The sequence below is a fragment of the Macaca nemestrina genome, chromosome X (genome assembly GCF_043159975.1).
Source record: "Macaca nemestrina isolate mMacNem1 chromosome X, mMacNem.hap1, whole genome shotgun sequence".
Taxonomy (NCBI): domain Eukaryota; kingdom Metazoa; phylum Chordata; class Mammalia; order Primates; family Cercopithecidae; genus Macaca; species Macaca nemestrina.
In genome coordinates, this window is record NC_092145.1 from 61,244,993 (window position 1) to 61,271,732 (window position 26,740).

General features: G+C 39.4%; 1 long non-coding RNA gene across 1 annotated transcript; it reads left to right on the forward strand.

The window, feature by feature from the left end:
• The first annotated feature begins 1,826 nt into the window (after nucleotides 1-1,826).
• Nucleotides 1,827-26,570, forward strand: LOC105487984 (uncharacterized). Its single transcript, XR_011618337.1, has 3 exons — nucleotides 1,827-2,203; nucleotides 24,636-24,763; nucleotides 25,680-26,570. It is a non-coding gene; the product is annotated as an uncharacterized lncRNA (long non-coding RNA).
• Nucleotides 26,571-26,740: the final 170 nt, after the last annotated feature.

Here is a 26,740-nt window from a genome sequence, read left to right on the forward strand (position 1 = left end):
TGTTGGCTGTATTTTGCTTATAGTTGGTGTTGGTTACCCTGAATTGAAAATGGACAGACATAATCTATACAATCGTATTTTGGCTATACTTGGCTTCCGGAGCACAGAAATGTATTTTGTGTTTGATAATTTGTATTGTTTCTTCAATACAGAGCTTATTTTAAAGATATTTTGTTCCTTGAGAATCAGAGTATAAATATAATCAAAATGTCTAGCATAGCCATATCTTATTTTCACCTATAAGTCACTCTTCTGTAATATACTTTATGAAGTCAGATTGCTATGCCTCTAAAATGGTCAAATTTTAGGAGCTATTTTAAGTTGAAAAAAAGCCACTGGCCTGTGATGCTTAAAGATGATCAAACCAACTGTTTTTAGGTCAGTTACACCAAAGGTGGAGTGTTTAAGGCAGAGGTGAAAGGTAGATTTAATTTAAAAAGAGGAAGGGCCATCTAGAATGTCCTGTTTCAAGGTGCTGTTTTTAAATTCCAACCTATACTAGTAGTTACAGCTTTTAGAGAACATACTAAGTGCCAGGCATTGTGCTAAAAGTTTTACATGTGTTTTCTCTTTTAGTTTTCACAGTAACTCTGAGAGGTAAGGAAACTTATTACCATTAGCCTGTTTAAAAATGGGGAAACTGAGGCATAACATGCCCATGATTAAATATTATTAAGGGTTTCAAAAGAAGTTTGCTCGACTCTAGAGCATCATTACATTATAAAATCCTGTCTTAGTATCTGTAGGGGATTACTTCTAGGGCACCCCTTGGTTACCAAAATCCGCACATGCTCAAGTCCCTTATATACAATGGTGGAGTATTTGTATATAACCTATGTGCATCCTCCCATATACTTTAAATCATCTCTAGATTACGTATAATACCTAGTATAATTCCTACACGTCACTTCATTTGCATGAATTCAACACAGTACTTGGTGTGTAGCAAATCAAGTTTTGCTTTTTGGAACTCTGTGATTTTTTTTTTTTAACAGTACTTTCGATCCATGGTTTGTTGAATACAAAGATACTGAACCCATGGATAAGGAGGGTTATCCCTCCCTATAAGTACCGCCAAAGAACAACCTTTATTTTATTTTCTTTTTTTTTTTTTTTTTTTTTTTTTTGAGACGGAGTCTCGCTCTGTCGCCCAGGCTGGAGTGCAGTGGCGCGATCTCGGCTCACTGCAAGCTCCGCCTCCCGGGTCCACGCCATTCTCCTGCCTCAGCCTCCCGAGTAGCTGGGACTACAGGCGCCCACAACCGCGCCCGGCTAATTTTTTGTATTTTTAGTGGAGACGGGGTTTCACCGTGGTCTCGATCTCCTGACCTTGTGATCCGCCCGCCTCGGCCTCCCAAAGTGCTGGGATTACAGGCGTGAGCCACCGCGCCCAGCCCCTTTATTTTATTTTCTGGCTTACCCAACCAAAGTTTATTTCTTGCTCTCATTACATGTCTAGCACAGGTCAGAATAACTTCTAATACTTTAAAAACAGTACTTGAATCTAAAGAGGTGGAGAAGTTCAGTGACCTGAGGATAAAATATGTTTAATTGAACAAGAATATTTGCACTTGGAACTGTGAAGCATTCCTTGAAGACGGCCTGTGCCTAATCTAAATCCAGGAATGTTAAATGATATCCAAGAGAAAACTGCAGCTTAGGAACTGAGGCCAGTAAACAGCTGTGACCTCAGTCAAGCAGGCAGTGTTTTCATTCCGCAAGCTGTGCCTCATGCTTCTCCGGCTAGAGCTATGTATATTTAATTAGTGTCCTCTCACCTTCACAGTACATGTTTTTCCACTTGACAGTTTTTGAAACCAAAAGAATGTCCTTGAGAAAAACGTAGGGCCTATTGACTACTCAGCATATTCTTTTACTTGGTATTCAAGCATTCTAATGAAAGAATTGGGAATAATGAAAGACAGTGGGGCATAGAGCCACTTTAACTGACACCGTGAGGTCGGTCAAAGCTATTGAACAGTTTCTATTAAATTAGTTTGGCTTCATCTAGGCTAGTTAAAGCTGACATGCTGACAGATTAGTTTCTGTCTGTTTAGAAAAAGAGTAAAGAAGAGCATATTTACATTTGGAGGCTTAGTGGCAGTCACTTTACAAGGTCAACAAGAATATATCCATCACAGAACTGTTTGTCTCCTGTCGATACATTGGATGATCAGCTTCAAAGTATTTAGCCCCTCTCTAGGTGAGTGCATTTCTCCTAATGAATGTTATTTCGTTACTTATTTTAAATAATTTAACAGATGACTATAGTTTTGTAGTTTGTTGGAAATCCAAATGTAAATTTTAATACAGCAGTTCTACTTATAGAGATGTGGCACAAGATAGTGCCACCACCCCAGTAAAAAAGTAATAAATTAAGATGCTCATTTTCTTACCAATGTGAGTTTGTTCTTTGGCTTAGAATAAAGTTGAATATATGATTAAAAATGGAGACGAAATTGGTCCTATCTGATTTTTTTCATCCTATGAATCAAATTGCAAGCCATATGGAGTTTAGAATCTTTATGAACATAAGGGAAAATTAACTGTCATGGAGGGAATCTTAGCCCCTTCTAGGAATTCTTTGTATGTAGATCAAGAGCTCTTAACTCAAACTAGTTTCAAAAACTGACTCTTACACAAACCAATGTCTTGAATGCATAAAATAGCTCACTTCTTTATGTTGCTCAAAATCAAAGGAAAACTTATTCTGGAGACATTAGAAAATGGGGTATATCAAAACTACCTTCTCCAGTGCATACATACAGTGAACAAAGTGTCTCTCCCATCACTTGGTGCTCTCTCCCTTCATCCCCCGTCTACCTGATTCCCCTTTCGTTGCCCAAACTTTTCAATGATATCATTCATCCAGGCCAAATCTCTTCATGCTTCCAAATTCTCTCTTCCTCTCTCCACTCTATCTTCATACTGAGTCACATTTTAGAGCCCATTTTACTATTTAATCAGATCACTCCTTCCAAGAGGTTAAATAGCTGATAGCTCCCCCAGAGGAACTTTATATTTTAAAAGAGAACAAATGCATTAATATCTACTTGTTAGAATTTTAAAACTGTCTCAAAATAAATTATTCTTTAAGAAGATTTCAAAGGCAAAGTCTTCTACCTGGCACTTCTAAATTGCCCTACCTACCTTTTTTTCCCGGACTACTCCACTCCGTTTGTTCTTATTTCCTCAGTCTCCTTCCCACAGATAAAATCAATAGGTCTTATTATCCAACTGAAGTTCCTCTATTCACCATTTCCCACAGATTGTGACAGATGGTCCTCGGGTTTCATATCTGCTCCATTAGTTATAACATTGCATAACAAGTTGCCTGAAAATTTAGTGGCTGAAAACAATAATAAACATTTTTATTTAACAATTTTGGTAAGTCAAGAATTTGGGAGAAGCTTAGCTGAGTGGTTCCGGCACAGAGTCCTTTGCAAGGCTTCAATCAAGGTGTGAACTGGGGCTGCAGTTACCTAAAGGCTTGACTGGGAGATGATCCACTTTCAAGCTCACTCATGTGGCTGTTGGCTGAAGATGTCAGCTCCATTGGGATGCTCACAAATGGCTCTTTAATTCAGAGAGAGAGAGAGAGAAAAGAAAAGGAAGAGAGAAAAGAGATTGGAAGAATCCAAGTTAGAATTTTTATTTTATTTTTATATAATCTACTCTTGGAAGTGAAATCCCATTATTTCTTTTCCTGAGAAGCATGTCTGTGTAGGCCCACCCCACAGTCAAGGGGACGTAATGACACAAGGCCAGAATACTAGGAAGTGGAGAATATTGGGGTTCATCATAGAGACTTTTTACCACATTTGTGTACACACAAATGAAGGGATGAGAAGGTTAAAATATCATTCTTAGAATGTTTGTTATTTGAAGTTGTGTATACATTATAAACTTGGTTATATCTATAGATGTCCATGTAACCTAAACCAGTTACTCTTAGATGACATGCTTTTTGAGAATGCATGCTTATATGATGACCATGTGTCACACATCATACAATATACTGTTGACGTAAATGTGAGTAAAACAAATCTCTGCCTGCAGGTCCTTCTAGTCTAGTGGAGGCGACTAAAAGGTAAATGAAACCTACTACAAAAAGCACATCCTAGCATAGGAGATTGACTAAATATTGTGGATAATGAAGTGCATAACTTTGCCTGGATATCTGGGAAAGGAATTGTAACTTGACCTAAGTAAGAGTGGTATGTGTGGAGGGGACAGAATAAGAGAGCGAATTACATGCAACAGCAAGGACAGCATGAACAAAGGTGTGGAGTCAAGAAGGCGTAGTCACATTAAGGAACCCAATGTGTTCAACAAGAAGAGCTCTGTGTGTGTGATATAGGGAGAGAAATCAGAGGAGGCTTGAAATGTAGGCAGGGAATGGGTAATATCAGGCCTTGGGTGCTATATTAAGGGTTTTGGACTTTACATTGAGGTTAATGATGCACTTCTGGAAACATCTGGATTTTACATTGAGGTTAATGATGCACTTCTGGAAAAATCTAAGCAAAAAGTTAAGAAGGCTGGTAGTTTAGAAACATCGCTCCAGCTACAGTGTGGCTTGCAAGGCAAGGCGGAGGGGTAGTTGGGATTATGGGGCTGTAATATAAGGTTAAGGAGCATGTGCTTTGGCTTTAGACAATTGCTCTCCACAATTTACACAGAGTGGCTAAATCTCTTTGAAATCTTCAGATTCCTCACTGGTCAAATGCAGATGGGTATAGCATCATCCTCATAGGGTTGTGATGGAGATTATAGGAGCTGATAAATACAAAGCACTTAGTAGAGTTTCTGACTCATAGTAATTGCTCCATAAATGATAGCTCTCCTTATTCAGCCTATTTCAAAAGAGACCAATTAAGAAGTTTTTACAATAACTCTGGTAAGAGAGGAGGGTGACCTGGATTATAGTGTTGGCATTACTGAAGGACAGAAGTGGATGCCGTAGAGAGATTTCCAGGAGGTAGAATCAATAGGTCTTAATATCCAATTGGAGTTCTTTTATTTACCATTTCCAAGTAATCTATTAGTAACCACATAAGACTGTAGCTTTTGTTTGACTGGAGAAAAGAACTAGTGATAGGCTGAACTATATGACATCAATACAGACCCGTAATTGCTTGATGCTGATATAAAACTTGCACTTTAATCCTGCTTTGAGAATTAAGGTTGACTGAAACTGTTCCTTTTTCTCTCACTCTCTTCCTTTATATTAATGTTACAAATCACATAAAGAATACTTGCTTAATTAAGGAAGAAAAGTATTTAAAAACCTAGGAAATAAAAATCACTTATATTATTCTTGATAGGTCTTGATAGACGACTGGGCCTTTTGTTTAATTGTTGTCAAAATCGAATGGCTAAATAAACAGTTCTCCAAAACAAACAAATAAAAGCATGTTCTTTCCTTTTGAAGATGGCCTCTAATAATTAAATGGCTTATATATAAGGTGAAAAATTTAATTATTAAGGGTATATTTAGAAGATATGGTAGGCAGAATAGTTTCCACCTTTTTTGGTGGGGTGGGTAGAGGGCGCTATTCTGTGAATCCCAGAAATCTGTGAATTTGTGATCCTACGTGGTAAAAGGAACTTTGGATATGGAATTAGGTTAATGATGTTGAGATGGGAGATGATCCAGGATTATCTGAAGGTGGGGGGGGTGGCTAATGTATTAATTAATTCACAAGATGCCTTTAAAAATGTAAGAGAGAGGCAAGAGTCACAGAAGGATATGTGATTATAGAAGTAGAGGTCAAGGTGATGAGATTGCTGGCTTTAAAGATGGAGGAAGGCACCATGAGCCAAGGAATACAGATAGTTTCTGGAAGCTGGAAACGGCAAGGATATTGATTTTCTCCTGAAGAATCCAAAAGGAACAGAACCTTGTTGTTAACTTGATTTTAGCCCAGGGATACACATATCTGACTTCTAACATCCAGAAATGCAGGATAATAAATTTGTGATGTATTATGGCACTAAATTTTTGGTATAATTTTGTGGCAGTAGCAAAAGGAAACTAATACAGATGTCTTCCAATCAGGATTTAGTTTTTTTTTCTTTTAATTTAAATTTAATTTGTAGCAAATTTATTGAGATACAATTTACATACCATGCCATTTACTTACTTAAAGTGTACATTTCAAATTGGGTTTGGAATATCCACAGATATGTACAGCTATTACCAAAGTGAATTTTAGAACATTTTTATCACCTCACAAAGAAACCACATACCCTTTTTCTAACACCCTCCATCTTACTTTTCCTTCACCAGCCCTAAGCAATTACTAATCTTTCCTGTCTCTATTCATTTCCCTTTCACAGATTTTTATGTGTAAGGAATTACTATAGTTTGCATATTTGGCTCTCCAAGCCTTATGTTAAAATTTGATCCCCAGTGTTGGAAAGAGAGCTTAGTGAGAAGTGTTTAGGTCATGGGGGTGGATCCCTCATGAATGGCTTGATGCTATCGTCCTTGTACTTGTGATAATAAGCAAGTTCTCATTCTATTAACTCCCATGAGATCATACTCGCACCCTCCCCTACTCTGCACCCATTCTCCCCCACCCAGAGCGGCTTGAGAAAAAGAGCCTTGCACCTTTCCCTTCTTTTGCTTCTTCTATCACCACGCGATCTCTGTATGTTAGAAGTCAGATATGTACCTCCCTGCCAGGAGTAGAAGCAACCTGAGGTACTCACCAGAAGCCAAGGAAATCAGGCTGATGTGGATAATCCTTGCACATCAGTCTGAAGGATTATCTCTAGTATTTCCTGTAAGTCTGATATGCTAACAACATCTTAATTTCATCTTCATTTTTGAATGAGATTTTATAAAGGAGATTTTCTAGAAGGAAATTTTCTATAATTCTTGACTGATAGTCATTTTCTTTCAATTCTTTGATGATATCACCCCACAATAGTCATATGTTGTTCAAGATTTATAATGAGAAGTCAGCTGCCAATCTTATTGAAAAAACTCATTTCTGTTAAATTATTGTCCTTTGCTGCATTCAAGATTTTTCTCCCTGTCTGACATTTTCAGTTTGACTGTAGTATGTCTTGATGTGGTTCTCTTTCAGTTTATACTATTTTGAATTTGTTGGGTTATTTGGACCAGTAGATTAGTGTTTTTCATCAAACTTAGCAAAATTTCAGCCATGATTTCTTCAAATACTTAATCTGCCCCTTTTCTTTATTTTCTCCTTCTGTGTGTCCATTATGCATATGTTGGCATTCTTGATGGTGTCCCACTGGTTTCTGATGTGCTGTTTTTTTCTTTACTCTTTTTGTCCATCAGGTAGGTTTGCTGATTCTTTCTTTTGTCACTCAAATATGTTTTTGAGCCCCTCTAGTCCATTTTTAACTTCAATTATTATATTTTCCAACTCCGGAACCTTTATTTGATTCTATTAAAATAATTTATCTCTATTGATATTCTCTGAGGAGACATTTTGTCATACTTTCCTTTAATTCTTTAAACATGATTTCCTAAAGTCTTTGAAGATAGTTATATTAGCTGATCGAAAGCCTTTGTCTACTGAGTCCAAAATCTAGCTATCCCTTAGTGCCATTTTCTAGTGGCTTTTTATACCCATTAGTCTGTGGTGTATATTTTTTTCTTTCCCTGTCTTGTAATTTTTTATTCAGAAATGAAAATTTTAAGTATATATTATGTCAACTCTGGTATCTTATTCCTATGTCCCCAAGATTAGTGATTGTTGGCTTTGCTCTTATGGTTGTGCTATTGTTTTTTGTTCATGCTTATTTGTTTAGCACTCTCCTGGACTATTTCTCTAAATTATATATTCTCTCTAGTGTATGGCCTCTGGGATTACTGCCAGATTTTTTTATAAGTACTAATTTTTATTTTAAGCCTGGATTCCTAGTGATCACACCTGGGTCATTGTAAATTTAGTGGTCAGCCAGTGATTGGCCAGATTTCCTTAAATGCCCTTCCCAAATGACTTCTACCCTTTGTCAAGAGAATCTGTGTGAGAAAGTGTGTCTTCACACTTTAGGGAGCTTTCAAAAAGGCTTTAGCTTTCACTTCCCGCTTTTACAGGGTGGCAAGGTCAGTCAGAGTTGAGTGACTTGTGTTTTGCCCTCTTCTGGGCATGTACATATTGTCATACATATATGCATCATTTTAAATCCCTTGGAATCTTTTGGAGCTTTTCCTATGGTCATTTAATTCTCCAGGATTTGCTTTTCAATTCTCATTCAGGTACTTACTTGCCTCAATCGATATCACAGCCTTAGATAGCTGAGATGTTGCCAGCAGTTTATGATTTTTTTTTTTTTTTGTGATGTACTAGGTTAGGCATAGCATTTTTTTCTCACTAAGCTGAGCTGTGTGTCAAGCACCCACCCTACTCTGAGAACGGAGATTTCTAAGGGAGCTGTGAGTTCCGATAAATTATTGACTGTTCTCTGGGGATTGTGCACTAACAGAACTCCAAAAGTAGTTAGAGCTCTCCATTGTTGGAAATGCCATTCAGTTATGACTCCTGCACCACTGAACTGGAGAGGGAGGGTGGAAATAACCTCAGGTAAAAATGTTACAGCCGCTCTTGTCTTATTGAGGTTCAATAGTTTCTCTTTTATAGACAATTTTTTAGGTTGTTCTGTGGGTTTGTTTAATTGTTAGAGTACTGAAATGGTTTATTTTCATTGGTTTTGCAATAAAAATAGTTGTTTATCAGGTTGTTTTAGTTGTACAGTCTTGTACTGCATAATGATGTTTTGGTCAACAACAGATCACATATACAACAGTGGTCACATAACATTATAATGAAGCTCAAAAATCCCTATTGCTCAGTGACATTGCAGCCATCCTAATATCATAGTGCAATGCTTTACTCAGGTGTTTGTGGTGATGCTAGTGTAAACAGACCTACTGGGCAGTCAGTCATATAAAATGATAACACATACTATTATGTGCAGTACCTAATACTTGATAATAAAAACAATTAGTTACTGGTTTACGTATTTAATATACTTTTACTGTTATTTTAGAGTGTACTTCTTTTACTTATTAAAAAAGTGTACTGTAAAGCAGTATGCTGTGTTATGCAGGCAGCAACCTCTTACATCTTATGTTTACTGAATCTCTTAATTTCATCATTTTCTATTGCGCTTGATTTAAATCTCTTGATATTTTGTTCATCATGGCCCTTCAGAGTCGAAAATCCACTGCTAATGTTGCCAGTAAGAGCCACGGTTGAGAGCTTGACCTGGAATCAAAATTAAAAGTGATCAAGGGCCGGGCGCAGTGGCTCATGCCTGTAATCCAGGCCGAGGTGGGCTGATCAACTAAGGTCAAGAGTTCGAGACCAGCCTGGTCAACATGGTGAAACCCCATCTCTACTAAAAATACAAAATTAGCCAGGCATAGTGGCACACACCCGTAATCCTAGCTACTCAGGAGGCTGAGGCAGGAGAATCGCTTGAACTCAGGAGGCGGAGTTTGCAGTGAGACAAGATCATTCCATTGAACTCCAGCCTGGGCAACAAGAGCGAAATTCCATCTCAAAATAAATAAATAAATAAATAAATAAATAAATAAATAAATAGGTGATTAAGAGCTCCAAAGATGAAAACTCAGTGATAGTTATTGCTCTCCAGTCACACATACCCCATTCCACCATGATGTATGATCTTGAAGAACAAGAAGAAAGTGATGGAAGCTGTTGAAGGATCTGCTTCATTGAAAGCAATACTACAAAAACGATGAAGACCCCCCAAGAAAACTGGCAGTGAAGGGCTTAGCAGAAGCCTTTGAAGACCTCAACAAGATTTTTAAACATGTTATAGGGACCCCCAACAACAAAAGGTCCCATTAATAGAGAGGAATGTTTATGGTGCATTAAGCAAATCTGTGATGGAACAATGAAATAAACCAAACAACTAACCATGGACATATTTCTGACAAGAGTGATACATCCTGAAGAAGAACACTCAGGCATGTCCTTCACAAGGTATTTCAGAAGAAGGCATTGTTATCATAGGAGATGACAGCTCTATGCATGTTATTACCGCCTGAAGACCTTCCAGTGGGATAAGATGTAGAGGTGGAAGACAATGACACCAATGATTCTGACCTTGTGTAGGCCTAGCCTCATGTGTGTGTTTGTGTCTTAGTTTTTACACAGTAAGTCTTAAAAGTAAGTAAATAAATAAATTTAAAATAGAAAGCTAAGTATGGTGGCATGCACCTGTAGTCCCAGCTACTTGGGAAGCTGAGGCTGGAAGGTATCTTGAGCCCAGGAGTTTGAGGCCAGCCTAGGCAATACAGTGAAACCCTGTCTCTTAAAATAAATAAACAAATAAATAAAAATAGATAAAAGCTTACAGAATAAGGATATAAAAAAGAAAATATTTTTGTGCAGCCATGCAATGTGTTTATGTTTTAAGTGCTATTTAAAAACAAGGGTTAAAAAATTTAAAAAGTTTATAAAGTAAAAATGTCACAGAAAATTAAATTTAATTATCATTGAAGAAAGAAAAATATTTTAAAAATAAATTTAATGTTGCCTAAGTGTACAGTGCTTTTAAAGTCCACAGTAGTATACAGTAATATCCTGGGCCTTCACATTAATTGATGAGCAATTCACTGACTCACCCTGTGATGGTTAATAATGAGTGCCAACTTGATTGGATTGAGGGATACAGAGTATTAATCCTGGGTGTGTCTGTGAGGGTGTTGCCAAAAGAGATTAACATTTGAGTCAGTGGACTGGGGAAGGCAGATCTACCCTTAATCTGGTGGGCAGAAACTAATCAGCTGCCAACAAATATAAAGCAGGCAGAAAAACGTGAAAAGGGGAGACTGGCCTAGCCTCCCAGCCTACATCTTTCTCCCGTGCTGGATGCTTTCTGCCCTCATACATTGTACTACAAGTTCTTCAGTTTTGGGACTCGGACTGGCTCTCCTTGCTCTTCAGCTTGCAGACAGCCTATTACAGGATCTTGTGACCCTGTAAGTTAATACTTAATAAATTCCCATGTATATGAAATGTCATATATTACAGATATATCTATCATATCATATTGTATATGTATCATATCTATATATCTATATCAGGTATAGATATATTGATATTTCTATATATCTATATAACATATATGATATAGCTATATATCATATCATATATATCATATATATCTATATATAATATCACATATATCATATATGTCTATATATCTGTATCATATTATATATAGATATAAATGATATAACTATAGATAGACATGATATATTGATATATCATATCATATATATCATATATATCTATATATCATATCATATATATCATAAATATCTATATATCATATATATCATATATCTATATATAGATATAGACTGGCTGCACAGAAGGTTTACACTACCATCTATCTATATCTAGATATACATATCATATCTATATATATCATATAATCATATATCTATGTATCATATCATATATATCATATATCTATATATCATATATCATATATCTATATTGTATCTATCTATATAATCTGCATATTTATATATCATCTTATATGGTATGATATAAATATATAGATATATGATATAGAGATCTATGTATCTCTATATATAGATATATAGATCTGTCTGATATATAGATATACATATATGATATATATGATATGTATAGATTTATGTATATATAAGATAGGTAAATATCTATATATGATATCTCTATATCTTATATATCTATATATGATATGATATAGATATATAGATATGATATATGCTATATATAGATATATCTATATGATATATGATATATACTGTATATAGATATATTGATATATCATATCATATATCATATAGATATATCTATATATAGTATATATCACATATATCTATATATCATATAGATATATATTACATAAATATATCTATATATGGTATATGATATATCAGATATATATGATATAAATGATATATAGATATATACGATATGTATATCATATCTATCTATTTATCTATCCTATTATTTCTGTCCCTCTAAGAGAGCCCTGACTAATACACACCCCAAGCAACTTTCAGTCCTGCAAGCTCCATTAATGGTACATGCACCACACAGGTGTTACATTTTTTAATTTTTCATGCCACATTTTTACTGCACCTTTTCTGGGTATAGATATATTTAGATACACAAATACTTACTCTTGTTTTACAATTGCCCGCAGTATTCAGGACAGTAACATGCATACAGGTTTTTTGTAGCCTGGGAGCAATTGGCTATACAATATACCCTAGGTGTGTAGTAGGCTATACCACCTACGTTTGTGTAAGTACACTCTATGATGTATCCCTGTCACTGAGTGATGCATGACCGTGTTTACAGTGTTTTACAGGGAGAGCAAGTTAACCAAGTTTCTCATTCTACCGGGCCTGAGATTCTACCCCTTACCATTTTATTGTGTTTTATAATATTTCTTGTAATTTGATTTAAGGCCTACCTAGATAATCTAGAATAATATCTCCACATCAAGACCCTTAACCTAATCACATATGCAAAGACTCTTGCCAACTAAGGTAACAAGTCACAAATAATTTCTTCTGTTCCTCCTTCTGATATTTCTCTTTTCTTAATTGAATACTTTTAAAATTCTATCTTGATTTACTTACAGTACCCTTCTATACATTACTTTGTTTATCTTAGTAGTTGTTCTAAGTATGACAATATACCTCTATAACTTAGTATGATCTACTGGTATTGTCTCTATCTCTTCTGGAACTTTGATGTTAGGTCTTTTGCTATTGCAGGACTCTAAGGCTAGTTTCATTTTTTTCCAGTCTATTTTTTTATCTCTTGTTCATAATGGATAAATTCTGTTATTCTTTTTTCAAGTTTCTTGATTCTTTTCTCTTTTCTTTTTAATCTACTGTTGAGCTAATGTAGTGAATTTTTGTCTCAGGTAATGTACTTTTTAGTTCTGTAAATTATACTTGGCTCTATTTTATTTCTTTCACTCCTTTGCCAAGATTATATATTTTTTCCATTGGTTCCAACAATATTTATAATAGATCACTGGAGCATTTTTATAAATTCTGCTTCATAATATTTGCCAGATCATTGCAATATCTAAGTCATTTGCATTTTGACCTCTGTTGTTTTTTCAGGTTGTAATTTTCCATTTTATGGGATATGATGAGTAATTTTCTATTGTGTCCTAGGCATATGAGACTTCAGATTCTATTTAAATCCTCTGTTTTACTAGCGATTCATCTTATTTTAGTGTGCAAGTCTGGTCTCCTCTTTTGAGCTGTGTTTCCAATAACAATTTACTATCCACAGCCCTTGCAGTGCTATTTTGGTTTACTTTGTGTAGCACTTGTGAGGCATTCTGAAAGAGTGATTTTCTACACTGTAGTTTAGTTCTCAAACCTTTCTGTGTGTTGATACTAGTCACATTAAGGTGTGAGTCATTCCAGGGTCTTTTCAGTACTTCCTATGCAGATATAAAGGATCCCTGTCTCCAATTCACTTATCTTTGATATCCTTCCTTTACTCTCTATTTGGGAGGGAGATGGGCCCCTTTTGATAGAACTTGGAAGTGGGTGCAAGTCTAGACTCACTACTTGGTCTTTTGTTATAATGTACCAACATGGAAGTGGAATTTTAGGTCATTCGACATGGCTTGTTGGGGAGTATTAGTAAAGACTTTCACTTGGCCCTCACTGATGTTGCCAATGGGAGAGAAAATTACCTTCCAACGGTACTCAGTGCCATGTTATTTGGTTGTCTTATTTATTCTACTGGGTTTTACTCATAAATTATTTTATTCTATGTAATTTTGCAATTTTTTCATATGGTCTTCATATTTATTGGTGCTTTAAATGTAAGAACTATTTGATAATTATAATTAAGGATTTTAGAATTTGACTTAAATATTTCTTAATTCCTTCATGCTCCTTTAATAAATAAAATATATTTTTTAAAGAAATTATCTATCACTTTATCTTGTTCTCACTGGGAAGGTTGGTTAATGTACTGCGAATGCCATATAACTGATAATTGAGTCTTGTTTTTATTGAAAATCAGACTAAGTTAGAGTCTGCTCAGGAAATTTACTGGAATTTAACTTGCGTTTTTTTCAGAGAACAAAATCTAGAGTGGGTAAATATCTTGCTTTGCTTCTTAAAATCATTAGTCTCTTAAGATTAATTGAATCCAATAATTCTCCTCTTGATTCATATTTTTTTGTGTAGTTGTTAATTGTCAGATTATGTAGAAGACGGAATAGTAGTCCTCCAATGATATCAACATCCTAATCCTAAGAATTTGTGACTTGTTACTTGTCAAAAGCGATTTTGCATGTGTAATTAGGTTAAGGATCTTGATGTGGGGAGATTATTCTGTATTATATAGGTGGGCCTTATATCCAATTACAAGGGGTCTTGAAAGATAAAAGAGGGAGGCAGAAGAGTCAAAGAAGGAGATACTATGATGGAAATATAAATCAGAATGCAATTGCTAGCTTTGGAGATGGTGGAAGAGAGCATGAGCCAAGGACTACAGGTGGACCCTAGAAGCAGGAAAAGACAAGAAAGCAGATTATTTCTTTGAGATTGCAGAAAGTGATGCAGTCCTGTTAACGCCTTGACTTTAACCCAGGCCTGATGTCTGATGTCTGGAACTGTGTGATAAGAAATTTGTGTTATTTTGAGGTACTAAGTTTATGTTCATTTTTTACTGCAGTCATAGGAAACTAGCATTGAGGAGTGATTACTGCTTGAAGTTGTGTTCAATGCGTGATGACTTAGATCGCTTTCTATAACTCTCTTAAATGACTAAAAATACCTGTTTTGATAAAATGTACAAGTCAAAAGTATTGCATTCTCACTATGGTATAAACCTCTTGGGTCTTAATTGCCCTTTTATCTTGGTAATATTTATACCTTGAACAACAAAAGTAAAAGTAAAACAAACAAAAAACTCAAAACTCTACTCCAGTTCACAAGTACCTTTTTCTCAACCCAGTTGCGGAGGTAGGTTAAATCATTCACTCAAACATAGATTTTGGTTAGGGGCCTTAACATTAAGAGACTATCAATTCTAACTTCTAATTATTAAGCAGTAGTTAAGAGCATGGGTTCTGTAGTCAGAGTATCTGATGTTTTCTCAAATATACCTTTGGAATTAAGTGGGAATGTTACAGTAGGTAGTTAGTCAGGCATGAGCAGGGCAGGAGAAGGCCCTCCCTACACCCCTACCAGGAAAGTCAGGTGACCATCTGGTGATGGCCAGGTGGTTGCTAACTGATTCTCTAAAATAATAATTGGTTGCAACCAGCACCAGGGGAAGGCAGTCTCCCTATAGATAGGAAACATCTGTAACTGGTAATTGGCACCTTTCAGGAGTCGGGCGAATAAGCTCAAGCATGCACGCTAAAAGACAAAATGGCGGAGTATGACCTTCCGGGGTCTTTCTACCAGAAAAGAAAAGAAAGTCTCAGGTGGGCATGCATAAAACTTCTTTTTTTTTTTTTTTTTGAGACGGAGTCTCGCTCTGTAGCCCAGGCTGGAGTGCAGTGGCCGGATCTCAGCTCACTGTAAGCTCCGCCTCCCGGGTTCACGCCATTCTCCGGCCTCAGCCTCCCGAGTAGCTGGGACTACAGGCGCTGCCACCTCGCCCGGCTATTTTTTGTATTTCTTAGTAGAGACGGGGTTTCACCGTGTTAGCCAGGATGGTCTCGATCTCCTGACCTCGTGATCCGCCCATCTCGGCCTCCCAAAGTGCTGGGATTACAGGCTTGAGCCACCGCACCCGGCCGCATAAAACTTCTTAAACACACACCCCACGTGAGCAACTTGAAGGGTAAGTGTAGTGTTTGACTTTTTGACTTGAGGTTTTATATGTTGGCATACTTTCAGGGTCTTCTGTCCAGGCTACCACACATGCAGGTTGCCCACCCTGAGGGAAGAATCATGGAAAAAGAGACACAAGACCCCGTAAGTATGCCAACATATAAAATCCCAAGTCGAAAGGTCAAACACCACGATTGTCCTCCAAGTCAACCACTTGGGTCTCCTCCAAATGTACTTTCCTTTCTTGCTTGCGCTAAACTTTTTAATAAGCTTCTGCTATTGTTCTGAAACTTTCCTCCATCTCTTTTTCTGCCTTATGCCCCCTCAGTTGAATTCTTTCTTCTGAGGAGGCAAGAATTGAGATTGCTGCAGATACATAAAAATGTGCCACTGGTAATGCAGATATTCTCCACCACTAACGTATTGGTACCATGTGACTTGGATACCTTGCACCCTTAACATATTTGATGCTGTTTGGCTTGGATTGTTCCCTAGTGGTAAGAGATCTCTATGCCTCACCTTCATCAGCTGGAGGCATTTGACCCCCGTGTGTTGTTTTCTTCTCCCCTTTCTCTCTCTCCTACTCACTAACCATCCCCCAGAACAATTCCTCTTGGCCGTAAGTAACTCTGTTTCCCACAGCTAATTTCTCAGCTCACCATGATGGGTTGCTCCTGAAGGTAGGAAGGACCTTAGGGTCCACACCAAGTAGATCTGAGGCACTGATGACCCTTGTGGAAAGGAGGCTCAAAAGAGTGGTGAGGCTAAGATCTAAAAGCATGCAATGTCTTGGGGTTTCCTCTGTTTTTTGACTAAAATTAGCTCTTTTCCAAAACCCTGCATGGCCCAATGACCCATTCTCCCGTTTTCTCTATATGTGTTCTGAAATGGCCTTGTGCACCTGACAGACCATCTGCCTCAGGCGCAAGTCCACCTCTTTGCTTTCACTTTGCATGCCACATGACTTCTTAAACACACACTCGCCATTACTCTCTGCATTTCTGTGGCAGGAAAGACATGGACTCCCTTAAAGATATCCCCTGAGATTTTAACTTGTTTTTACCAGCTCAGATGACCTCCAACTCTTCTGTCTGCTGGTGTATGGCCTAGACAGACCCTAAGTGGAATTCTAGCTCTACCAGCATCTTATAACTTGCCATATGCTTTTTATTTCTGTTATGCCCTGGGGTCAAGTTTTTGGTGACTTTTAAAAGCAGTTTGTTCACCTGCATAGGGCTTCACTCTGAATCTTTAAGGATCCCACCTACTTTCTTTTTGTTTTTTTCTTTTGAGTAAGCACCACTTTGAGAGGAGGGGGAATTTGTCCTTTATTTGCAAGTTCTTATGCCAGCCCCGTGCCTTCCAGAGGTTACTATTTTCTGCCCAGAGGGTGAATAAACTTTGCCCTTTTGCATCCAAGGGCCGCTATTTTCATGAGCATATGAAGGCTTTCCATGAGTATTCCTCTTGTTTCCTTCCATTCCTCCTATAGCCTCCATTTCTCTAATTACCTCCGCACCCTTCTCAAGATACATCAAGAGCTTCAAAGTAATATTCTAAGGGAGGGGGAGGGAAGTCCACCCCCTTGCAGTAATTAGCTGAAAAGCAGACTTATAAGAAAAAAGATAATCATTTTATTACTAAAATGCTTTGAGTGAGAGTCACTATAAGGTCATGGAAACAAGGATATAGGCTGGACGAAGGCAGAAGACACAAGAGATCCATAGGACAGAGATTAAGGGTTGTCCCAGGCTAACAGATTACCATTGAAACAGAGATGAAAGGTTATGGGGTACAAGGTAAAGTTATGGGGTTTTGGGGTGTTACTTTTCTGGCCAGAAATCTCTGTGACTGGTGGCGCCTTTGCCCAAGTTTTGCTCGGGCCCACTGGGCCCATTCCGCCCACTTGATCTGCCCTCATCTCATGCTACCAGCCTGGATCCCACGCTTTCAAGGGAGACTGCAAGTGAGGTGTGGAGCAGCGAGGGGTGTGTGAGCAAGTATGGGGTCCAGCCACTGCCCAGTGAGACACTCCGGCTACTGCTGTGGGATAGGCAGCTCCAGGTGCTGACACGAGTGTTGGCTGTCTGAGAGACTGTGGCTGGACCAGGTGCACCACACGCAGCTTCCTAGGCTGGCGCCATGGAATGCAGTGGTGTCCAGAAGCGTGGAGACACCAGGAACTGTAGGGACCCAAAGAGGGAGTCACAGCCCTGGCTTGGGGAGCTCCCAGATCTGGGGTCCCCAAAGGGCCCCAACTTTTATCTTCTCTCGCAATGTGGTGAGCAAGGGCATGTGTCAGCCCTGTTTGTGTTACTGCTCTTTTAGCCTCATCATTCAGTGGTCCTGAGTTCTTGTCCTGTGACCAGGAAGAATAAGGTATGCAGACAAGTGGAAGGTGAGCAAGACGAAAAGGGGCATTATTGAGTGATAGAACACCTCAGAGGAGACCTGCAGTAGATAACTCCTTTCTACAGTCAGGGTGTCCTGGCGTGTGTTCAGCTCCTAGCAGAGAGGAGACCCTAGAGTAGGAAGCTCCCCTCTGCAGAGAGGTCATCTCATTGAGTGTTCAACTCCCTGGAGTGGAAAGCTCCTCTCTACAAGCAGGTCATCCCATCATCTCTGCAGCTCTTAGCAGAGAGGAGGCCCTAAAGTGGGTGGCTCCTGTCTGCAGTGAGGTCATCCCATTATCTCCCCATTGCCTCTCCATCCTGTCTTCAAGTGTGGCTGAGTCTGACGCCTCCCACTGGGCAGCCATGGGAGGGCCCAGGGAAAAGCACTACAAGTTCCCCCTATGGTCCATGGGACTGGTGGCCCGGCACCCAGGCTTTAAGTCCTCTTTGGCTTGAAGGTGGGGCTTCAGCAGGGACCCACCCCTTTCTGCCTAAAAGCTTGTCTGCCTCATGCCGTTATTCAATGTGCCCAGGCTGTTCATGCCAAGGGGCACCTGCAGGCCAGCCCGGGGCAGTCCTCAGCACCTTCCCGGCCTCCCTCCTGTGCTTGTCGACATTCAGTGTCTGGAGGGGACCAAGGTGGCAGGGGCTTGTCATGTCAGTGTTAAACTGAGCATGTGCAGACCCAGCCAGGCTGCAACAGTACTCTGGCTCAGGCCTAACCTTGTTCCAAGAATGGAGCAGATGCTGACAGCAGGGAGAAGCCAGGCAGTGGAAGCAGGCATCCTCAATCACGTAGGGGGCAGAGGGGCCTTCCCAGGTTTCTGAGAGTGCAGAGATACTTGGGGCCACAGCCATGGCAGGGTGGCTGTAGCTGCACCCGGGGAGCTCCTGATTCACCAACTTGGAATGGTGGGGCTCTCACTTGTCCCTAGCTCCTGCTGGTTCTTTGGTGCATGCAGCCCTGGTCATGCCCCTTCACAGCCTGGGACAGGGGCTCCAGGTCCTCAGTGGACCCAGGTTGGCATCCAGGGCAGGGGCAATGTCACCGTGAGCTCCTACCAATCTCCAACATTCAGGAGTGGCTTGGGGCTTCCCCTCATCTGGCTCATGGTTCTCCCCAGGGAGTGCCTCTAGAAGCGAATCGTGGGCCCTGGTCCCGGCGGTCAGGAGTGCCAGGATTGGTAGTCACCCTGATATAGGGCAGACCCTGGGGATGCAGCCCCTGGCAGCCCCATGCAGAGCCTCCTTCCGAGGCACAGGAACCCAGCGCCCTCAGTGGGGTGAATGTTGTGGCTGTGCCACTGACCAGGTCCCCGAAGTGGACACTGCTCCCAGTTCCCATCCTGGGCCCCTGAAGCATGGCCCCAGCTCCAAACCCCAGGCCTGGCCCCCATGCTCCATGTGCAAGTGTGTCACTGCCCCTGGACCAGCTTCATTTTGGGGTCTCTCTCTTCCCGACTGCACTGCTCCCCCACTAGCAAGTGATTTGGCCTGGCCCCATTGTGGTGGCCCCCGGAAGGGGGGTCTCCGGAAGGTTCCTAGGGGTGGGCTCCAGAGACTGTCTGCCTCCTCTCCATGCCCTCTCCGCAGCAGCAGCGGGTGAGAGTAGCAACAGGGGATCAGGGTCTGGAGCGGTGGAGGCTCTGGGCCTGGGAGTGGGTCCCACCCAGCAACACAAGAATGCGGGTCATGCAGTTGGGTTCCTCAGGGCACAGGAGACATGTGGCACAGGAGTTTCACCACCGCCTTTGCTGCTCCCGCAGCCACTCCTGCCACCACTGCTCAAGCCTCCCCACTGCACCCAGCATGATGTCAGTGGCCACTCTAGATGGTCCCCCACTGCCATCAGTAAGACGGGTAATTTTGAAACCTCAAGGATGGACAGGGGCCCAGTGTTCACTTCAATATCTTCTCTGTTCTCAAGTGGGTAATGGTGATTATATGGGACCAAGGGTACACAGTAAGACTGGTTCATTCTGGAACCCAGGACAATGTGGGACTCCCCATTCAGGATAATAGGAAAAAAAGGGGGACACCTTCTATTTTCTTTTGCCTTTTTTTCTCTTCTGTTTTCTCTTTGCAGATAGGTCATTGCATCTCCATACCACAGGACATGCCCCTTGGGTGGATTCCCCCAAACGGGGAAAAGTTTGATTTCCCTGAACCTTAAAAAAACGAGCTTTCTCTCCTGTAATATTGTCTGACTTAAAATGAACTGGGAGAAGATGACAAATGTCAGTCTTGGGACCCTGTGCTGCTATGCAGGAGGTCCTCAGAGTAGCCTCTTCAGTCTTTTATAACGGAAGGTAGAATAAGGAGGACAGGGCTAAGAAAAAGGAGAAATGCAAGGACAAGAGGCAGGCTCAACTATTGGCTGCTTTAAAAGTTGGCTAGCCCCTTCCAGGTTGCCCTAAAGACACTCCTACAGTACAAAGCTGAAGGTAACTCTGGAGGACGAAAGTAAAATGATAAATTTCCCTTTTAGGTTCAAGAGCAGCCTACTCTGTGCTAACCCCCTTCTCTGAGCAACTCTCCTCCAAATTCTGTTCGGTGGGGCAAATGGCATCCCCTCCCTTCAAAAGAAAAGATTCATACCCCTTTATGTTACTTGAGGGCCCAATTACCATTCTCCCACTGGTCCCTGGTCATTATTTCCCCACACCTACTTGGGGTAAAAATGTAATTTCCAAGATCGGTGCTCACTTATTATTTACCCAACCTCAGAATTCATCTTTCTCTCTAATAGCCCTAATTCCCCCTGGGAAAGCTACCAAAATTGTTAACCAGTAACTTTAACCTAGGCAGTCCTCCCCCAGGGGTCTAGAAATAGCCCACACTTCATTGGAAGAGCCCTAGCAAAAATCTAACTGAGCAATCTCTTGAGGAGGGATAACTTCTAAAGTATTCAGATAAAGCACTTTATCTGCTCCCCTTTTACAGGAATTACACAGCCTTCTGTGAAATGGAAAATGATTTTTCCATTGTGTTGCGGCTTGGCCATGAAGGCTATGGAGTGGCAAGCGGGATCACTAGAACTGCTCAGGGAAAGGGAACCCAGAAGCCTGGCATGCTGGCAAAAGGATAAAAATTTCATACCATACTTCTGGCTTCTCTCTCTGTACAAAGCAGTTGTAAGAATGTTATAAACCACTGTATCCTCTGCCCCTCCATGACAACTTCTGACTGCCCTTCTTGAATTTTTCTCTTAGCCACCTTTGCAGACTCAAAATCTTATAAAAACTGTTTACCACCTCTACCCTGTACATTCATGGTTAAGTCATAACCTTAGTCAAGGCTTATTGGTTTCATATGTGAGGCAACTTTTGGTAAAGTTCAAAGGTCAGAAATATTGGCCATTTTTGGCCTGGCTAAAGTTGGGTAACAAGAGATTTAAAACGACTTCTTTTTTAAGAGCTCTATGGTTAAAAGTCAGCTTGATTGGCCGGGTGCGGGGGCTGGCGCCTGTAATCCCAGCACTTTGCGAGGCGGAGGTGGGCGGATCACGAGGTCAGGAGATAGAAACCATCCTGGCTAATGTGGTGAAACCCCGTCTCTACTAAGAATACAAAAAATTAGCCGGGCGTGGTGGGGAGCCCCTGTAGTCCCAGCTACTCGGGAGGCTGAGGCAGGAGAATGGTGTGTACCCGGGAGGCGGAGCTTGCAGTGAGCCGAGATTGTGCCACCGCACTCCAGCCTGGGCGACAGAGGGAGACTCCATCTCAAAAGGAAAAAAAAAAAAAAAAAAAAAGTCAGCTTCATTAAAAGCAGATATACCAGCTATACATATACTTAAAAGGCCTTTGTTTTTTCTCTTCTTGAATCTCACTTTTCTGAATAAAGGAGTTTTTTTCTTCTCAGTTGACTTAATTTTTTTTCCATTTCATCTTATTGCCACTCTTGATGCACACACGAGAGGACCCAAAATAATTTCTAACAGCTTGGGACTCCTTGGGAAAGACAGAGGAGGTACCACAGACCCAGTTCAGGGAAAAAACCTCTGTTTTCCTCATGGAACTCCAGAAATTAAAAGTGGATAGATTCTTCTCAAAACCTATGGCTCTGTTATATTTTGCATTGTGCTGACTGATGTTTTTGGCTTTCGGGAGTATCAGAAATTACTTAGCATTATGACAGAATTGTGGTAATAACTAAGTAGGAAATATGCTTTTATGGATGACTAACGGCAGTTATGGGGGATACTCGGTTCTTTGGCATTTAGATTAGAAAAGCATGCTCTTGGCCACCTGGAGGATGTAGAGACACCCCACCTCCCATTGAGAGAGAAGACTCCGGTACAAAATGTGCTGATTCTCCTTTTGGGGATCTAGGATCTGGTATAAAAAGGACCCTCAATGTTTGGAGATCTGTTTTGTCTTCCAGCTGTGCTTATCAGGTTCTGGAAACTGCATCTTTTCCCAGCCCTGTTTCTCAAAGGGCTCCAGCCTAAAGCCAGTAATACAATTAGGAAACTTAAAAACTGGCAAATGAAAAATCTTACAACTATTGAATCTTCTGTCCGTCTATGTATTTACATGTGTTGTGTCCGTTGTTTATATAAAGGAGTTCTAATTAATTGGTTTACAAAATAAGAAGCACTTAAATCAAATATCATTAGAAAAATAAGAACTGTAATGCCTTTAGTTCACATAACTTTAGCTCATGTAAAATTCATAGCTTTTCACAGTTGAGGTTTAGCGAATAAAGACAGTTTTAAAAATTATTGGTAAAAAGGAATGTCTTCAACATTTAGACATTTGGTCTAAATCAGGTCAAATATTAGGTTTGCCAAATGCTGTAATGTTATAAACTGCTTCTTTAACTTGACAATTGTTCAACTTACCTGCTTTAGAGCCATTAGATTCTAGGTAAAGCCTAGGACATGTGGAGTTAGCCATAGCCTCTGGCTATGCGGGAAAGAGTCAGACCTTATTGACACTTCTGTCTGGTGTCCTAGGCTCCATGGGTGGTACATAACTAAAATCGTTTACTTACCATGTTTTTCACTGAAAATAAAAGTTGCTGAGTTGATATTCTAACATGTAATTGAGACTACTGAAGAAACAGTTTTACACACAAGGTATGTGAGAAAAGTAAAGTTTTTGATAAAGATTATGAGAAGTCATGGGACTGTGGATTGTTTTGCCTAGATTAAAAGGGTTAAGGATTGTTTCAAGTTCGATAGGATAAACCTGAAGGGTTGGACATGTTATGGAAGGTTTATAAGAAACAAATTAGTCATGTAAAAGAAATTCTGTTTGTGAACATATTGGCTAAAGTTAAAGGGGCATTATTCAGTTTATTCGTATAGTAAATATCAGAATAAACACACAACACAGTTTTCTTAAAACTCTGTCCTACTCTTTAACAAAATATTGTAAAGGGGTATAAAAGGTTTATAAGAATCTTACCTTATAATCAAACTGCTTTAAACTGAATAGATTTGCTTACAAGGTTTTATTAAAAATTGGATTTAACATCAAGAGTATACTAATGCAAATGTAAAATTTGATTTTCTCTCTTGAACAAGGTTTTCGTGTAATATTAAGAAATAATGGAAGATTTTTGTTTGCCTTTTGAGTAAACTATAGGAAAAAGAAGAGGAAAAAAGAGACAGGTTGTTTGGAAAGCTGGCTTCCCTCTTAATGAGTATAGGATTTTTGCCTTAAAAAAATTTCTAAGTTATTGTTTTGGCTAAGTAAATGACTTATGGTAACCTGGGATTTGATTTTATAATATTAAGGTTTTTAAACCCTTGATATTTGATAAATTTTCCAAAACAGAATTATAAATTATATATTTTTTCTAACTTAATTAATCTTTTAGATATTGTGTCCTCTAAAGTCCAAAAATTACATATTTGGTTTATTTTGTATAAAAATCATATAGGAAGCATTGTCAAATATGAAATGGTGTTTGGCTTTCTTTGGGCTGTATTTGTATAAATGTTATTGGCATGTGTTCCAAAAGTATGAAATTCTGATATCACTTAATTTTATGTTATTCATAATTATAATTGTTATATAAAATTGTTGTGTGCCACAGAGGTAACAAATTTTCATGTCAATTGTGTCTTTAATTGTGGCTGCCCTAAGATTTTTTATCATTCACTGACAATTGTTGCCTTGTTTTAATCCTCTTCAAAAGATGGTTTATAATCAGCTATAGGAGTTTGACAGGTGCTTTTGGATGCAAGTTGCTGATAACTTTGGATATTATGACATTAAAATAAATGAAACTTTCAGGATTCACTTATTTTACATGGAGAGCTAAAATGTTAGTGAATATCAAGAAGAACTGGGGTTAACTGAATGGACTAAACTAATAGGAGACTAAAGTAATCTTTTTTTGGCTTTTTGCTTAAAATGATGTTGATTCTTTTTTTTTTTTTTTTCCAGAGCCAAGAAAACTTTTCCTTTGAGTTATTTATAGCTTTTAACAATTGAGTATAGTATACTCCTGTGGACAAACTTTGGAGCACATACGTTCTTCTCTACCTGATTTCTCCAGAATGTGGAAAATATTTGTGAGTATTCTTAACTTATGGGAATCTAGTTGTTTTCCTAAGTGCAATAAGAATGTTTTCTTTTGAAACAGGACACAATTGGAGAAACTGGTTATCTTTCAAAGGCTTTGACTGGAATGGCATGCTTTCCTTTAAGGAATTAAACTTGACTTACAAAGCCAATAAAAGCCCCTTGGGAAAACCGGCCTCATATTGTCTCCACAGTCTCTGTACAGGGTAACCTGACCTATGGTAAGTAAAGAATGTCACGTTCTAACAGGCCCAGAAGCCCCAACTTACCTTGAAACCTCAAGAAGAGAAGAATTTACCCAACTCATACATACTTGAGGGTACACATTCATGGCTGGGCTTGACTTTAAAGAAATCTTATTTGAGACTTCTCATGGAACAAGTTTCCATCAAAGCAAATTTTAAAAGCCTACATGAAAAATAATTATTCTTGCTGCATTTTATATAAATAATCAGGCCAAGTATAATGAGACTAAAGTTTATTTTACAAACAAATCCGTCCTATAATTTGTTTTCAATAATAAATGAGGACTAGAGAGAGACAAATTATATTTCAAAAATTATGGCACACCTGTTATTAGACTCTAGTCTCAGCAGGTTTTAAGTTTTTGTCTGCATTTTAGACTAACCCTGATTATTCCTGTGAACCAGCCAGTGATCTCTGGCTGCAACTCAGAATGAACAAAAGGGATGTGTAATGTAAAAATCTGGATCAATATTCTAATTCTGGGCACACAGGAAGTGGCTAGCAACCCCATGCACCCAGTGTCTTATTAGGCATGACTGTAGCCATCAGCTACCTTGATGTGTTGGCAGCCTTGGGATTTTTAGAACTGCCCTCATCCCCCTTTTGCATTTTAACATTCTTCTAAATATAATAGCCTGATTTATCTCCTCTCATCTTCAGGGCATCAAGCTCCAGATGATACTCAGTGAGGAATACTGTCCTCTCAATATTCAAGAGACATCCTTCTATAGGGAATCCTTGGACTGCCTATTGGTGAGATAGGACAGAGGTGAAATCCTACCCCTTTCTTCCTTGGACCTGGCTGGATACCATTTTCACCAACCCAAAGAGCCATCCTCCTGCCTTGACAGCTAGCAAGAGGCCAAGACCCACAGAACCACCACCATTGCTTCTCTGTCAGCAGGGAGTAGTTACAGAACACTGGCCTTCATTCATTCACACCAAAAATTTGGGGTCTTGGACTCTTGGAGAAAAAATATTACAGTCGGTAGTTAGCCATGAGTGGGGCAGCAGATGGGTCCCCTACTCCCCCACCAGGAAAGTCAGGTGAATGTCAGGTGATGGTCAGGCTGTTGTTAACTGTCTCTCTAAAATAATAACTGGTTACAGTCAGCACCAGGGAAAGGAAGTCTCCCTATATAGACTAGAAACAACTGTAACTAGTAATTGGCAGCTTTCAGGAGTTGGACATGTGAGCTCGAGCATGAATACTAGGAGACAAAATGGCAGAGTATGACTGGGGGCATTCCACCAGAAAGAGAAGAATGTCTTTGGTGGGCACGTGTATAATTTTTTAAACACACTGCGCATGTTCACCTTCCAAGTGTTAGGCCACCACAGAGTGGGTGGCCCACCCTAAGGGAATAAAAATGGGAAAAGGGATGCAAGACCCCAGAGATATGCTAACATATAAAACTCCAATTCAAAAGGTCAAACCCAGCACTTGTCCTTCTAGTCACCTGCTCAGGTCTCTTCCAAGTGTACTTTCTTTTCTTTCCTGCTCTAAAGCAAGGAAAGAAGTTTTTAATAAAATTCTGTTCCTGCTCTGAAGCTTGCCTTGGTCTGATTTTTTCCCTTATGCCCTTCAACTGAATTCTTTCTTCTGAGGAGGCAAGAATTGAGGTTGTTGCAGACCCATAAGGATTTGCTGCCAGTAACCCAGATATGTACCACTGATAACAGAAATATGTGCATTTATATATTTATATATGGATTGCATT